General features: G+C 40.3%; 1 protein-coding gene across 20 annotated transcripts in view; it reads left to right on the plus strand.

Moving 5' to 3' along the window:
* The window catches only part of ATXN1 (ataxin 1), a 348923-nt gene that overhangs the window by 137140 nt on the left and 196226 nt on the right, over positions 1–15557 (plus strand). For 3 of the 20 annotated variants that reach the window (XM_064665030.1, XM_064664947.1, XM_064665019.1), the window contains exon 3: positions 14441–14539. The exons of the other annotated variants lie outside the window; for them this stretch is intronic. The gene's annotated coding sequence lies outside the window, so the exon portion shown is untranslated. The remainder of the gene's footprint in view (positions 1–14440; positions 14540–15557) is intronic. 20 annotated transcript variants of the gene reach the window in all.

Genomic DNA, 15557 nt, shown 5'->3' on the forward strand with positions numbered 1-15557 from the left:
AGCCATGAGGGTGTAAATGCCGTGTGATGGAGCCTAGGGTCTCCGGGGTGTGTCAGGGCCCTCTGGACTCAGAGCTGTTGCTGGCAGGTCAGCATTTCTGATCAGACACTGCTTGTTTGGCAGCAGTAGAGCATTCGCTTGGCTTTTCCTCCAAGTGGAAAGGGAGTGAAAGCTGTTTCTTAGTCAAGTGCCATCAGTCTTCTTTCCTTGTCATGGTTCAGGTGGATGTGTTGGTGAATTAGACTAATTTTTCTTTATATAGCTCAAGCAGTGTTTTGCCTTTTTATGTTTCTGTCCTGTTTTAACCATTTCCAGACTTCATTCTCTTATTGCTGGCCAATTAATTTTTCTCCTTACTGCCTTCTCTACCAAGATTCTCCCATGCTCAGCAATTCTTGCTGCTGCATATCTGACCTACTTGTACAGCTCCGTTGCTGGGTGTGTTACCTGCATGATACTTAGACTGTGTGTTGGCCTTTTCTTTAGTTTGATTTTTTGTGTGTGTGTTTGTGTCTAAAATGTATTTCTGCTTAGAGTGTTTCAATACCTCAGTAGTTTTCTTCAGAAACACAAATTTGAGCGTTATTTCATTTACTTCCATTCCTAGTTAGTAATTGCTGGATTTTGAGCTTTGCAACCCCAATGACCTGCGTGAACAAGCCTTTCACTCCATGCAGCCTTCCTCTTCTCCTCATGGGTAAAGACCCTTTATTTCTTCTCTGAAGCTTCTCTGTGGGTGCCTGTTTCCCTGGCTGAACATTGGATTTTCAGTCCGTATGCCCCTGCCAGTCTTCCCTGGCTTCTGCTGCAGTGTCTCTTCAGCAGACATCTTGCTTATACAGCTTTTCTGCTGATCTCTAACAAATCAGTAGCATATATTTGTTTGTATAGTATTACATGCTGGCATTGTAAAAAAAAAAAACCCAAAACCAAAACAAACAAAAACCCACAACCCCAAAACTCATTCAGTTATTTTCTCTGTACCTGAGCATGAGACAGGAGCCACTCCCTTTGGGTCATTTGTTCATAAAATAATGGGGTCACTATTACTTTGTTATCATGTGATCTGCTAATTGAAGGATTCTTTTACTGTGTAATAGCAATAATTCAAACTGTTAATGTAAATTTAAAAAAAATATGATACCCTTTTCATGTATCATACTGATGGGACAAAAGTAGCAGCTTGGACACTCTTCTTTGGGCTTCCATTTCTATTCATATGATGACTCTGATCCAGTGGTAAAGTTCTGTAGTAATGTGTAAGGAAACTTCCAAGATAAAATGTAAGTTAAATAAAAAAAAGAATTTTTGAAAAGCACTTCATTCAGAAAAAGAAAATAAATTTGACATAGTATGCATTTTGAGTGAGGTTCTTCAGAGAAGGAAAAATTCCTGGGCTGCTATGGAGAAGTACTGGAATGAAGCAACCACTGAATGAGTGAGGTTCACTTAAGGTGTGAAGTGAAAATATGTGAGGGTTTTTTGCTTTTTGTGTGTGGGTGTATCAGTGTGCTTTTGGCACGAACTGACTGTTGGAATAATATTGTGGCTATGGCAGATTTAGAAAAAACCCAGTGGTAAGTATTTGGTTGATAATTCTCGAATTGATACGTTTTCTCAAAAAAGTAGGCTTTTGACAAAACAGAAAACCATCAAAAATAATGCTTTTATCTGGAAATTGATAACCCTTCTTATTATAAGTAACAATAAAAAGATACAGACTAAGGAATATTAGAGGAAAATACACATTTTCTAAGTTGTTTTACTCAGTGAATATAACAGTAACTTGAATATAGTTAGTTTCACTTTTTCTTTATATAGGCAGTTTCCCAAGGTGAGAGAAACATCTGAAAAAAACCCCAACCACATGCTTGTAAGATTATAAAAACTGGTGCAGGGAGCTCGGAGGCATGAGTTACTACTTTTAAAGTCCTCTGTTAAAAACAAGGCTAGACTCCATATTGATGGAGTCCTTTTAAAGGCAGTGCCCTTTTAATCAGCAAACAGGTCCTCTGTGCATCAAATAATTAAAAATAGAGCAAAGTTTCTGAACAAGGCGTCTGGCAGAAGCGTCTGTACTTCCATCTGTGCATGATTAGCAGAATGTTTCATGATATTTAAATAGCACAAGCTTTGCTCTCTTTTTTATTATTTGTTGTGCTGAAGACCTGTTTGCTTGTTAAGTGGTCTTTTTTGAATAGTTACTGGCAAGGAATCAGCTTGAACACACTGCAAATGCCAAATTGTCCCTTTTTTCAGAGAGACGCTGCCCTTACTGTTTTGTTTTGTTTTTTTTTTTTTTTTTGATGGGAGTTTTACCACAACTCTCACTTGGTGTTAAAATTTTCTTAAGGACCAGTTCGTTTCAGAGGGAGTTTAGCGTGTATTTATGGTCCCTGCCCGTGGGCTACAGTTTCAGTGATAATGGCAGTTATTTTCATAGCAGTGTCGCTCGGAGGCGCGTTACAGTGCGAGTACGCACCGGGGTGTACTTGCAGAGTACGTGTGTCGGCTCAGCTCTGCAGCTTCTGTTGGCGGTGATGGGAGCCATGCGTCTAATCTGCTGCGCACACTGGTCCGAAGCCTTACCCTTTCAGTGGGGATGTAATCAGCCGGGCAACAGCTTTCCAAGCGGTTTCGAGGCCTTAAGCTGGGACTCCTCCTTGCTGGCAGTCATTCAGCGTCAAATTGTGTGCTCCTTGTCTCTGGCTAGCAACACGGCGCTTTGCAGATGTAGGCACTGATTTCCCTCCGTACTAGTAAAGTTTCTGTGTGTGTGTTTTACAAAGGCCCGTACAAGAAGGTATGGAATGAAAAGAAGCCACTGTCTGGATGCTAAGTGCATTGCTGTAGCTGGCTGAGGGCAGTTCTGTTATGTGCAAGTGCCTGGTTGTTAGGAGCAGGCAGGTTGGCAGGGAGCTGAGACACTCATATGGGCTCAGAGGTCCTTTGTGGAAAGCCAGTATTCAGTCTTTGGACAATCTGTGTTCTTGGATGGGCATGGAAAATAAGAGCTTTTGTGGTGTGTGTAAGTGGTGTTTACTCTGTAGCTAGGCTTTTTGTTGCTGGTTTGTTTTTTTTTTTTTCTTGTGTTTGAGAAACACTGTGGTGTGTGATGTATGAATACTGACCTGGGTCATCTCTTAACTTCAGTTGAAGACTTCAAAAGAAGTTGTGGTTACTACTGAGAGCAAAGCTGCTAACTTGACAACGTAAGTGCATAAACTCTGTGTGTTTGTACCTCAGAAAAAATACTGAGAAGCCTTGGCCATGGAGAAGGCCTGTCATGAGCCTCCACACAGGGTTCACCTCACCTCACTTAGCTAGTCCTCTGTTACCTCCTGGTGTCTGTAATGCTGTTTCTGGCCCAGCTTCTACAGAGCAGAGTGCTCTGTGGTCTCAAAGCAAGTTCTCCTCAGCAGGGTTGTATCTTATGTGGGCAAATTGTTGGAAATTCAGGGGGGTAGTGGTAGGACCATTTTGCAAGTGCCTGTACATTGCATGGTCCAGTTTCCAGGCACCCAGCGGGGCTAAAGATAAATTAGCAGGTACAGAGGAATCCTGGAAGGGCAAGAGAAGGAACAGTCATATTTCATTGTAAAAGCTAAGGGTAACATGTATGCCCATTCTTTTGGCTAGACTGCTCAAGTAGTGCATGAAGCAGTTCCACTCACATCACATTGCTCTTAAAAACTGTTGCTAATGGACCCCTAACAATTGATTTCTGCAGAAATAAGAATTACTTCTAGAGCTGATTCTTGATCCGTGTAGTTTGGTGGACCTAATATTAGCATCATTCCAAGAGCAGAAGGGAGAAGGAAGACTTGGGATCATTTTAGAAAGATACATGAAGTTGTCTTGGTAGGTTGATTAAACTAAGTCAAGCTTTATGTTTTGCTCCCAGTATTTTTTCTCAAAATATACCATTTTTGGTTTTTGGAACAGCTTCAGTTTATGTTGTGGATGTGAATTAAATAACATTACTATGAATTGCATATTGTCTAATGGAATTTGTTTTTCTGTGTCTTCTGTTATGCTCAAGGTACTTCAAACACTTTAAAATAATGAGTTCAGCTATAATAGTGCTGAGGCTCTGTAGACAAACATAACTGTCTTTCCGAGTGCAACAGGAGATCAAATTCAGGGATGGTTTTGCTGATAGGAGTGGGAAGGATACCTGTTGTGATGTTAGTATTACCCCATCTGTTTTTTCTAAAAGCATTTGTGAGAGGCTCCTTATTTTGGCAGACTAGGTTTTGCTGTTTATTACTTCATTTATAACTCTCAATGCAGTGTAAACAGAATGAAGAAGAATTGCAGGACACATTATTCACAAGCTGTTGTTTAAACTTCATTGTTGCATTTCTAGCCCTGATGATTTCACGTGATGACATACTACGTGAAAAATCTGGTAGCCCTTGATTTCCTGAAACAAACCCAAAGCTTCCTTTTATGGCCCTGCAAAAGCACATTGTAACAAAGCAGGTAAACTGGAATTCAGCCGAAGATGGTAGTATCTTATTAATTTGTGTGAAAAATGAGGGTTCTGTTAGTTGTCTGCAGGTCTCCAGAGGAGAGGGAGTGCCTTGTATCACTCAAAAATAATTCAGCTTGCTGGCGAGAAGCATGGATAGCATCCAACATACAGACATCCCTAAGTACAAGGATTATAATGGAAATGTTGATGACCAGTCAATATAGATATATTAGCAAGTATTTATATAACTCAGAGTTGTTGACTACTGTAGACATGTTGTTTTAGGCCCCATTCCCACTGGCTTCCTCCTGTTGACTTTTGGAGTGTTAGAATCAGACCCCTTTGGCTCAAATTTGGAGTGAATTAAGACTGAGTGTACATGTTCTGAAATCACCCTCTAGTTTTGGAGGGGAGAACAGTGGAAATAACTGACCTGTACAGTGATACTGAAGTACTTTATGACATCATCAGGCCATACACTGAAAATAAAGCTTTCCTTAAGATATTTTGGATATTTCATTTTGATCTACACTTTATAGTGTTCCCTGTTAGTTTTTATGCTTTCCTCATAAAGCTGTTCTCTGTCACAGAGAAAAAGGCCTTAACATGTGCCTTTCTGTGTATGTATTATTATTAATTCATTATTTTAAGTTTGTACTATTATATAGAAGCTTCTCCAAAACTTTGGCAACTTGACAGAAAGGAGTGACAGTTCGGTGCATTCTCAGCTGTGCAGCTCTAACATATGTTGCTTTTAAAGACACCTACATGTTACAATAAAAATACCCCTTATAGCCAAAGATGCGTGACCACAGTCTAGGTAATGACAAAAGACAGAGACTCAACTAAGTACTGAAACAGGAAAAAAAAAAAAAGCCAAAATATTTTTAAGAGCAGTAGAATCTACAAAGGACAGAATTACTATTCTATAAATATTAAAAACAAACAAACAAAAAAGCTCAGTGGTTTACTATATGTAAAAGTTGCTATCAGATAGGGAATATATTTGGAACAAAAGTCTGAAATACTAGATGCTATAAATTTGATAGATATTCAGAAAATATCTATTTGCGCTGGTGCACTTCAGAAAAAGAATAAATGTGTAGCTTTGCTAGAAAGAACAAAATCAAATTTGGGGAAATGCATGAGTACTGCTGGAAAAGCTGAACAATACATTTCTATGTAAAATGGCATGTGACTGGTGTAAGTGCTGTTCTGCCCCAGTTAGGGCTGCTGAAATTGCAAGCAGGTAGCAAAAATTTACTGTTTCATATTTCATGGATAATAATTGTTCTGACTGTTCTAAATAGCACAGGAAATGTAGTGTCACAAACTTGACATTTGAATATTGATACTGATACTGAAACAGTTTCACCGCAAAGAATGCCAGGACTGCAGGAGGTAGGACAGCATTTTGATCAGGTAAAGACAGAAGAATTTTAAAGCTCTTCTGATAGGTTGAAAAAAGACCTTTTGAAAACTGGGGCAAAATTACCTGTCAAGATTGGATATTTTATATCCAGTTTTGGGAATATCTGTGCAGGTATTGTTGGAAGCGAAGAGATGTCTCTGTCATTTTTGTCTTCCCCCTTCCTCCCCCGCTTGCAGTTTGATGAAGACTGTTTCAAAAAAGGCTGATAGCGCTGGGCTACAAAGTGTTTTGGATTCACTTGTACAAATGCATGAGTGGATGTGGGTTCAAGAAAAGAGCATGGGAGTCTTTGATATCCATTTGCCAACTTGCTTGAGGTGCACTGTAAGTTATCTTCTGTAAGGTTGTGATTTGGCTATGGGCTGCTTTATTAAAGGGAGACCTTTCTTTTCTAAACATAAAGTAGGGCTAACTTTCTTTTTAACAAGCAAGCTTGCTCTCTCCATGTCTGTGTGCATATGAGTGTGTGCACAATCCCTTACTATTAGTTTGTTAAGACTTTCTTGGTTCTTACAGCAATGTGTGGTGAAATCAGAATACATCACTTCACATACAAATACACAGAAAGTTTCAGCCTACCTACGTGATGGAGTCCAAGGACTGTGTCCTCTTTGTATTCATACTGTAACAAACTTCCTTCAAAATAAAGATAGAGATTGGTGAAAATTACTGATGATACTTTGCAAGTAGAAGAGGCCAGCCCAAGCCAAGCCCATGCAAAGAAACAGGAAAGTTTCTGTTCTGTGAGTCACTGCAGTGCAGTGCTGATGTGGATGGTCCCCCCTGTTGAGAAATCTCTTGGTGGCTTTTGGCAGTCATGTTGTTATGTAGATGATTAGGTAAGTCATTCAGCTGGTGGTAGCGCTGATAGGTACGTTTCTTTCCAAAATTCCTTGTCAATGGAGTACATAGAGCACATTTTTGACTTTGTACTGGTAATATAGGTTGCACCAGTTTGGTTTTAGCTGTTTAGCTGTGTGCAAGCTAGTTAAAGGAGTTTTATTTTTTTGAGGACAGGAAGGAAAAATTTGTCAGCCTCCTTTCTGAAAGTGTTTTGGTAGTTGTGACCGCTTTTTCCCTTCAAAAATATATCTTGTGCTTTCAGACTCTCTTATTTTCAGATGTGATTAATGGTAATTTTTATCTTTAGAATGCAAATGCAATTTTAGCATACTTTTGCACTGTATAATGCTTCTCTCTGCACAAACTGCTTACCAGACAAATTAAAAAGATAGGTATTTTAAAAAACCAACCAACCAAAACCAAAGTGCAGTTTACCTTCTGAAATATTTGTATACTCATAGCTGCAACATATTTATGCCAGAGTGACGCTATTCTGCTTTACCAAGTGTGAGCAGCTCCCTTTAGCTGTGTGTTGCTGCTGTAGGTAGAAAAAGTCAGGCATTTCACTGGAACCATGGCAAAGCCTTTGTGTCTCAGTGGTGGTAACCTACACGGGAACAACCCCTCTGAGGTACATTTTGCAGGGGGATTATGGGGAATCACACGTCCCTGGCAGTCGTTGGCATTCCTGTACAAAGGGTGAAACAACAGCACTTATATTAAGAAATGCAAATCCCCTGCTGCCATGTAAAAACTGGGCAGACTCCTGACCCTGGGGTGATGCCAATGGCATTTTAGCCTGCCCCAATGAGTTCTTAAATTTGTTAGGCACGATCTCATTTTCACAAAGGAGACCTGGATAAGATAGTAACTCATTGGAGATCTTATTCTCTGGGGCTGTGCTGTTTGTAAGGTGATTCACAGCATGTACAGAGGGAATGGAAAATGTTGTCTTGGAAGCTTTCCAGTATGTTGTTATTTTGAAGTAATTTTCCTCATGTACAAATGCTGGTGATTGTACGGGGAGCCTCTAGAGCTACAAAGAGTGGAAGGTGAACCTCCTACATCCTAGGTTAGGCTGTAGCTAGTAAATAACGTTTTATTTTGTGGCCAGCTGTTCACCCAACAATCTAGACCTCTGTTCTAAATAAAAACCAAGAAAATAAAATACTTGTGAGACTTTGGCCTGTTACAAGATGGGTTGCTTCTGCAGATGATTATATAGATCTATTTTACTGCCTGTTCCTAATGCCAAGATTTAGAAAAGTGTCTTGATTTTTTAACTGCCCAGAAACACAGCCCAAACTGGGAGTAATCATACTGAAACAAATTGCTTTTTTTTTATATCCTGTACTTCCTCTATCTCTACAACTGTTTCCCAGAGTATCAGCGACATCTACTATCAGTGGTAGGATAATAGGTTAAATAAATATATATTTTTTCAAAATTCCATACTATAGGTTCTCAAAGGAACATAGAAGTAGATTGTTAATCTTCTGATTTAGTGTCTGAACCTGCTTCCTTGATGTTAGTGCAAATTAGTGGAATTAGGATCAGACCTTAAAGGAATTAAGAATTACAGAAAAAAACTCTAAACTCCAACAGTAGTGTCTTAGAGCTGACCAAGTTAAAAACGTGAATGAAAAATTGTGACATATGCCTAAACCTCAGCTAATTGTCGTGGTGAATGGAATAATCTTCCATGGAGCTCTGAGTGGCCAATGTGTTATTGTGCATCAGGGCCCTATTAATCCATAGATTATTGACAGACCATATGGTAACTGCTCCAAAGCATGCCATATACAACATGCTTTTATCTTTGTATTATTGTTTAAAACTACATTCTAATGTGTCACTGGGGATATATGTAGTCTTGAAAAAATTGTTTGCACTGTGGTATTTGCAATATAGTATATATGGCCAGGATGTACACTAGATATTCAAATTATATATGCTGCAGAATTTGTGAATTTGCCTTTTAAAATATTTGTCATTTCTGGAAATACCCTGAGGTGTAACTGTCCACAGCCTTCCTCTTCTAAATAGTTATTAGTATTTGCTTTCAAAGTTGAATCTTTAGCCAGCTTGGGAGTGAGTTTGACAGCTAGTGATTTTAAAACCTTATAGTCAGAACTGTGACCCAGAAATCGTTTTTTTGACATTACAGCGGTACTGTTCATTAATATGTGTGAAGTACTGAAGCCTCTCAGAAAAATGGAGAAACAGCTAGGAAGAGGTGCATGCAAGGCCAGAGAACCTCTTGCAATTCGATCTGGAAATGTTTTACCTGACATCACTTGGCTGAGGAGAGATAACTTGCTCATGACTCTGGTCAGAGCTGCCTGATTATATGTGAACCCTAGGGAGTAGGGGATTCAAACTATGGGAGATGTCCTTCCTGGGGGTACATTTTGGAGACTCTGAGGGTGCGTTATGGGAGTATTAAGGCTCTTTCACGTTACACTGTGAAAACTGGGGCCTCGTGCCTGTTTGCTGCTCAGAGGCTAGAAACTGCCTGGGTGCAGATGACCAGATTTTAATTTTTCCCACCTGCTCCTGCCTGCCCTTTGCTGTTGCGTTTGATGAGTCTGTTTTGTATGTGGTATTTTGGGGAATTTTTATGTGAGAAAGAGTATAGCGATGTATTCATTGCACCTGTATCTTCCTCCTGCAGGAATTCCAGTAGCTTCTGTGATAAATTCATTCCTCAACTTCAGCCAATCCACTGCATTTTGGGCATTTGACTCCCCTGGGGGTGGTGGTGCAGGGGTATCTCCTGCCCTCGCTGTACTCTTCCATGAGCTGCTGGTGACGGGGCCTATTGAGTCTTTCCTGAAGCCCCTGGGGTCAGAGAAGGCCCTGGGGTTGCCCCTGGCTGCAGAGCTTCTGGAGGAACTCCACCACCCATGTCTTCCCAAGCATCCATGGGCTCAAGGCTGGCTGCTTGCCCCTGCCCTGCCCTATCTGCCCTTCTGAGTCCCAGCCACGCCTCGGTGTGCCACTCCTGGAGTGATGGCACATGGACATGCGGTGGGCAAGGTGTTGCCTGTTTGTGGGACCACCGTGATCCTACTGTGCTGGAGCAGCAGCTGCTCCTCACGGGGATTTTTCTGCTGCTCTGTGCTGCTGCAGGGTCAGGTTTTTCTTGAGAGCTTGTTGGTTCTCAATGCCAGTGGTGCAGCTGGGATGTGGTTGAAAGAGGAACGAGCGATGTCAAGGCTGCCTGTGAGCCTGCTCACCTTATGCATGGTTTCAGGATACCTGGAAAATTTTAAGGCAATTAATTGCTAAGACTGGAGTTTGTTTAAATACACCCCAAATGTTGCATAATATCTATTAACTAAATTTTTCTACCCTTTAGGAATGCTGCCCCTTTAGGCTAACTGGATACAACAGTGTTCCACCACATGTGCATAACAGCTCTCGCTTGAGGTTGTGAGCAGCAGAGTGTTCCTGGCTGCATGGGTTAATTGGTTTGCAGGATAATGGTGATTTTTAGTTTGTGGTGGCAATAGGGACCAGTGACTCTGGTCTGTGAACCTGTTGGTTTGGAGCCTGCCTCTGAAGAGCAGGGACTCAAGAAACAAAGCTAGCTGTCAGCTGGTGCAGTTGCTCTGTGGTGTGCTTCACTTTTATCGGGGAAATTACCTTAGGGAGCTTGCAAATGGAAAAAGATTGAAAGCCTGCTCAGCCTTTCTGCAGGTGAAAAGAGATCATGAAAGTTATCTTTTTGGTATGCTCATTTTTTTTTGAATATTAATTAAACATTTTCATTTTCATGTAATTTTTTCTGCTTTTCTCCCATCCATTTTGAGTCAATTAACATCTCTGTCCTTCTTTTTGACTATATGTGCAATTTTTCTTATCCAAAATTCTTTATTGATCTAATATAGTAGTTAAATGGGGTGACTTCTAAAACACAGTAGGGTAGCTTAGTGAATCTATTTAAAAACTAATGTTTAACATACAGCATCTTCTGTAAAGTTACCAAACATTCTGTGAGTAGTGTTGTAGTTATGGCTGTTTTCACAGAACTTGAGAGTTTGCTGGAGAAATCATCCTTTGGAATAAAATATTTCCTGCCTTTTTTCGTTATGAAAGAGAATAAACTGTTAGTGTTAGTATTTGTGGGAATCCATCCATTTGTCATACCTTGTAGTAAATGATAATACTCTCCTGGCCATTTTTGAGATACTGAAGCATGGAAGTGAAAAACACCTCATTTCATTATTTAGATACATGCAAATAATCCTTTTTTTTGCACTATCTCTGACTGTTCTTTAAAAATTCCACTGCAGTGCTAGTACATGGCCCTGAAACAGGAGAAACCATTCCTGAAGGTTCAGCCTGGTTCATATCTGAGTGTGCTGCCTCTCTTGCTTCGTTGCAAATCCACATCAACCCACTGGCATGATAACGTGGAATGAGCTGCAGAGTCATCCATACCTTTGCTTAACCTTGAGCAGTCAGTCTGGCAAGGGAGTGGAGAATGCTCTTCAGCATAAGGTTTGATGCTTAGAAATCTGCTGAGATGGGAGTAAATTCTTGCTCAGATGAGGACGGCCTTGCTCCTGTCCTGTGCTCATTGGTGCTGCGGTGCAGGGTGATGGAGGAGGAGCAGTGGGCTGTGTCCATGGGGCAGGCAGGAAAGCTGCCTGCCCTTCCTAGCTGTGTACCCCTGACATGGGCCTTGCTCGCCTGTGGTGGCAGGGAGGTGCATGCCAGGGGGTTTGCTCAGGCAGTGCTCTTCATGCTAGGACTCATGCAGCCTTGCTAGAATTCAAATGAACTGTATAATTAGTATCACTTTAGCTTCCAGTTGGCTGTAATAGGTACCAGGAAGCTGTTTCTGCTTAGCTAATACTAATACTAAAAAAAGTATTTTACTTTCCTACATGTACACCTTACACAGAAGAACATGCGGTGTGGTGTTTTGTCAGGAGACAGCATAAACTCTGTTTTCCAGTGCCACAACCAGCAACTGTGAAATCTGCATCAAAATGTTTTTCCCAAGCATCCTTTAGGCCACCTAGGGAAAAATACAGATTGGTGTGCAGGCTACTCATACCTGAGCTCAGGGCCTGCTCTGGTCCTCACTGACAGCAAGAGAGTTAGTAGTTGAACTAGGGAAACTGATCTGAGCCATCTTCCAACCTGAAGGATGTGAGGTAGAAATGGATGAGAGGAACTGTAAGGGATATGAGAGAATCAGTGGGCTAGGAGAAGGAGGATCCAGTAAAATCAAGTAATAAAACACATCTGCAGGACCTGAAGTTTGAAACAGTAGCTCTATGCTTGCATGCTTGGCACAAATTCCATTTCTAATTTGTCTGCTTCCTTCAGGCTTCCTCTTGCCAGAGAGGTGGTCTGTGTGCCTGCTCTCTGCAGCTGGAGAGTCCTTGGTCTGTTCATGCAAGTGGTGGCAGAGGGCCATAGCCAAGGGAGACAAGAGTCTTCCCTGTAGCATTGCTCTTAGGTGGGTGTGCTTGGCTGGTTTTCCAGATCATAGACTTCATGCAGTAGGGCATTAGAAATATTATAGGCTATTAAACCTACTGTTGGAACATTTCACTGCACTAACTGCTGCTTTTAATAGAGTTCAGATCTGACATTTTTGGGACTGAGAGGGCTTGGATGTAAACTTTGTTAAATCAGTTTTGAAAAAGGAAGTTCTTTCATGCTTTGAAGGAGGAAAAAAATCAAGACAGAGCTGCAAGTCTCTTCCTTAAATCAAAGTTTTCTGCCTGAAATGGGAACAGCTCAGCAGAACAGTTTAAGTAAACATGGCCATAACTGCTTATCTGAGACATTGGCATCCTCTGTTTTTACTGTGTTACTTTTTTGTGGTATCCTGGCGTCTCTCAGTCACTGATGTGTTTGTTCTCACAGCACCTCTTTCACAGGCATATACTTTCGTGTCCATTTGATAGTTGCCACCATGATTTAGGGCTTTATCTTGCTCCGGAAGTGTATGTTTTCTATACCTTTATAGATGAGAGTTGAACTGCTGTCTGAAGAGTCTTTCCTGCTTCCCGCCCCAACTTTGTCTCTCTTGCGGCTTCTTTATAGGGGGGGAAAAATCAGAGGCAACTGTTCCTGAGTCATCCCAAGTTAGTGTTGAGGACAGACCAGGATAAAATCTAGGACAGAGACAGCAAGTGATGGATGATATGCACTTGTACCTGTGTAGGGGGCCAGTGAGTGTAGTATAAACACTGGGAGACTTGCTGAAAATCCTATATGTACATGAGAGTGCTAAGAGTTAGGTACTATTCTCTAAAGCTAGTGCCTGAGCATGGAATCGTGGTTCTTCTCCTAGGCAGGAAAAGTGCACTGTATTGTGAGAATGGTTTATTGATACCTAACAGTACACCTTGGGTAGGTTTTGCCTGTGTGTGTTAAAAAAATGTAGACTCACACTGGGTCTTGTATCCAGGGAGCATTGCCACATGCAAATAACTTTTGTGCACTTTAAGTGCTTCCACTGTACCATTGTTTGGAACTTCATTATTAAAAATAATTTTTATTGCAGTTAATATTTTGCTCTTACATCCAGCCTCTAAAGGACCAATTTGTTTTAATTTATACATTAACAACAACAAAAATGTTTTAGTTAAGAGACTGTACAGTAGTAATTTATTCAATAGGTCTTGTAAAGCAGTAAAAAATTAAGTGATGTTTGATAGAGTATTTCTGTATGTTCTGTAACATTCTTCAAAGTAATGGAAGAATAAGAAATGAGAAGTGAGAGAACCCTTTTGTTTTTCCATGGGAATGAATGTGTTTGTATATTTCTGAGGCTCTAGTATATGTTCTTCCTCTTTTTGCCTATGTTACGAGGAATAAAATTGATTAAAGGAAGAAAAAGAGAAAAAGAAGACTGTGCCTCTTGCTCAGTTTTGTTGTGATTCAGAGAATAGTGCATCAGGACATAGGAAGTGATCTCAGCCATATTTTTAGTCATATTTTTAGAGTGATATTTCATGATGAAATAGTGTCCAAAATTTTAAAGCTAGTATACAAGCAGATGTAAGTATATCGCACTGCCTGTGCCTATCTAGTACATAAAGAGCTTCACAACTGTTTGGATCTGCTCTTCTTTCATAATGGGCTGCAACTTGTTTACTAATGCTTGAAAGCATGTACACATCAAATAAATCTCTGGTATTTGGGCCATAGTGTACCAGCATTATGCAAAGGGAAGATTAACCACACTCTATATTAAGCTATGATCCACTTCACTCTTGATTCCTAGCTATACTAAATCAACCAAACCATCAAAGAACAGAATTAGTGGAAGGATTCTTTAGACAATAGATTTATTTCAATGTTTATTTGTGTTATTGTTAAGAAAAGGGCAATCAGCAGAGCGAATCTGCTTGGGACTCAGGGCATTATAAATTAATCATAAGACATGCAGTGAGCTTTTGGGTGTGGAAAGCCAGCAACAAATGCAAATGCTACATAGCTGAATTGTATGGTGTGTATGGTGTTGCTGCAACAGCTGAGAGGCAATACGCTTGCTTTAACTGGGGCTCCTGTTAATCGATAGTCTTTAGCAAGCATTATATTGGCAAATCTGACACAGAATGAATTTGCAAGAGTGACTCAAAAGACTTTCCTAACATGAAGCATCTTTAATGCATATCATTTTAGCTGTTTCCTGTTTTTACTCTGCTCTCTTTCAGCAAAAAGGTCAAGAAAAGCACTAACTCAGTGGCTGAATTTTTCTGAAGTGCTTTACAGTAGGGAAAGTGGAGAAACCTCTTAAAGTGCTGTCTTATTCAGTAAGTTAAGCCTTTTGTTCTTCAGTTAATTTATTTATTTTCCTGATTTCGGTATTTTTTAAAAAATATCTTATATATCAGATTAATTAAAATTACTTTTAAGGTATCTCCAGGCAGGTACAAAACTCCTCATCCTCACCTTTGCTTTCCTTTTCCCCAGAGGTAGTTTTTGCTATATGAAACCTGTTACCCCACCTTGCTAGATACGGAATTAACACAGTTGACTCCACACTACTGTAACATGACTGTCTATCTGCCCTAAATGTGGCTGGTTGCTGCATTCATGTTCAGAGAATTACAGTATATATTGTCTGGCTCTTTCTTTGTCACTTTCCTGGCCCATGTGTACCCACACACTTGAACAATGCTCTCCCTTTGTTGATGCACTCTGAAAGCCACCAGCTGCATTAATGATTTTCAGAGCCTAGAATGGGAGCTTTTGGGCTTTTCCTACAGCAGTAAGATAGGTGTGTTTGATACTGCTATCACTATCACTGTAAGCAAGAGAAAAAGAGAGAACTGTATCCGTTTCTTTATGATAACTGATGGAAACAGAGGCACACAGGAAGATTTTCTTAATGTAACTAGAGGTTCAGCTGGTGCTGGTGCCTTTCTGCTGATTCCAGTAGAAGGTCATAGGCTTAAAAAGTTAAGTGCAGAACATTCAAATGTAATTTATAGCATTAAATTATGATGGCTTTTAAGTTTAACTAGCCTTAAGAGTGCTAAATATTTCCAGATAAGGCCAAAAGGACTTTCAGCTGGTCAGCAGTTCTTGTGAATTGGCCTGATACTACTTACTATCATTTTCTTGCACACCTGATATTCCTGCATTTTTAGCAGGTGTGAGTTTCTTTGCTCACATCTTTTTATGCCTCATTTGCTAACTCTTCTGTTCTGAAAAACTGGCAGGATGACAGCAAGCAACTCCCTCATCCTTTTGTGTTAGGACTAATCCTCAGGGTTCTTTCTGATGTGTCTCCAGAAATATGTATTCAGCTTAGGCTGAATGCTGATT

Source organism: Pseudopipra pipra, chromosome 1, assembly GCF_036250125.1.
Source record: "Pseudopipra pipra isolate bDixPip1 chromosome 1, bDixPip1.hap1, whole genome shotgun sequence".
NCBI classification, from domain to species: domain Eukaryota; kingdom Metazoa; phylum Chordata; class Aves; order Passeriformes; family Pipridae; genus Pseudopipra; species Pseudopipra pipra.